Source organism: Eschrichtius robustus, chromosome 19 (genome assembly GCF_028021215.1).
Source record: "Eschrichtius robustus isolate mEscRob2 chromosome 19, mEscRob2.pri, whole genome shotgun sequence".
NCBI classification, from domain to species: Eukaryota; Metazoa; Chordata; class Mammalia; order Artiodactyla; family Eschrichtiidae; genus Eschrichtius; species Eschrichtius robustus.
The window spans coordinates 22,136,574-22,138,438 of NC_090842.1; the positions used below are offsets into that span (position 1 = coordinate 22,136,574).

The 1,865-nt window shown below is 43.9% G+C and overlaps 1 pseudogene; it reads left to right on the top strand.

Moving 5' to 3' along the window:
* Nucleotides 1–1,130: 1,130 nt before the first annotated feature.
* Nucleotides 1,131–1,549, top strand: LOC137753713 (small nuclear ribonucleoprotein Sm D2 pseudogene; annotated as a pseudogene).
* Nucleotides 1,550–1,865: the final 316 nt, after the last annotated feature.

Below are 1,865 nucleotides of genomic sequence, written 5' to 3' on the forward strand. Positions count from 1 at the left end.
AATGGTTTTATAACTGACTGGAAGATTGAAGGTTTTTTTTTTTTTTTTTCCCAATTTAAATATGTTTGAATCATGGGACTCCACTAGAAAAATACAGCTTCATTGGAATTAGGAGAAAATATACCCCTTGTTCAACATTTAATATTGTATTTCCAGTTCACATGTGATTGTTTGTATGGTTTACAGTCTCCCACAACCCAAATAAAAAAGGTTTTATACCCTATAGCTGCCAATTTCAAAAGACAACGTCAAAACGTTCAGTAGAACAGAACTTTCTTATCGCTCCCAGCAGACTCTCAACTCCAGCATGGCATGGGGAGAAAAGGGCTTAATTATAACAGTCTTCCATTACAGTAACCTACTTGGTTAGCACATGTTGCAAAGTTAACAGACATGAAAAATGTGGATCTTGTTTCTTTCTGTTTATTTTTCCAAGATGTTTGGGGAGGGGAGTTGCACCAGGGGAGCAGAGTCATTGCCTTTGAGGCAGCCCTTAGTGATCACTAAATTTACATTAAAATGAATGGTAATAAGATTTAAACAGGCTCCATCCTGTGTGTACATGTATTTAGTGGGCTATTCAGTTGATATCAAGTCTTAGTCTAAATCAAGACATGTGTTTGTGTGGTGGGGGTATGGTGGGGTGGGTAGTTTACAGACTCCGAGCTTAAATCTGGTGGTAAAAATAGGAAGAGGGAAGAAGCAGCCTCTTCTCTTTCCTGTTGACTTAATGGAAGAGTGAGAGGTAGGAGGAGAGTCAGTGGAATGCATAATGAAGGCCTGGATATTTGGCCATGGAAACAGCCTTGCTACTTGGGTTTGTCCCAGTACCTACAATGTATTAAAATGAAACAAAACAAAAACAAAAGCAATAGAGAGAGAGAGAAAGGACGGAAGGAAAAAAGAAAGAAAAAATGTTGGTATTTCCCCACAGTTGTACTTAGCACTCAGGTCAAGGATACCTGGATCTAAATCTAACTGTCACAATGTATCATAATGTGAAGCCTTAGTCAAATTATTTCTGCTCTCTGGGCCTTAGTTCAATCATTTATTAAAAAGTGGGGAGGGCTCTCTGCGGAAGGCTGAAGCAACACGGAGGAGACGGTAGTGACTTGAGAGCGTGGCCACCACCGCCAACATGAGCCTCCTCAACAAGCCCCAGAGTGAGATGACACCGGAGGAGCTGCAGAAGCGGGAGGAGGAGGAGTTTAACACAGGGCCACTCCCCGTGCTCACCCAGTCGGTCAAGAACAACACCCAAGTGCTCATCAACTGCCGCAACAAGAAGCTCCTGGGCCGTGTGAAAGCCTTCGACAGGCACTGCAACATGGTGCTGGAGAACGTGAAGGAGATGTGGACCGAAGTCCCCAAGAGTGGCAAGGGCAAGAAGAAGTCCAACCCAGTCAACAAGGACCGCTACATCTCAAAAATGTTCCTGCACAGGGACTCGGCCACTGTGGTCCTGCGGAGCCCGCTCATTGCCAGCAAGTAGGGGCCTCCTTCCTGCCGTCAGAACTTGCCCCCTCGTTTTGCGAAGACCTGCCCTTTGTGCTGGGAATAATAAAGTCGTGTTTCTTCTAAAAAAAAAAAAAAAAAAGTGGGGAGGAAGGATGATGACTTTTGTCTCTGAGGTTCCTTCCAACCATGTCCCAGGTAATAATATATGCCTCCAGAAGAATCTGGGCCCCTGATAACAAGGGTAATGGCTGAACCAGGATGGTGTCTACCATCCAGACTGGTCCATGTCAATAGCAAGATCCAGAGAAAATGCTGGTATAAAAGGATGTCCCTTGAGCAAGGCTCACTGATGAAGGTAATTTTATTTTCAATAGTCTGTAAAGAGTGCTTGGTCCAGAAACCAAAAA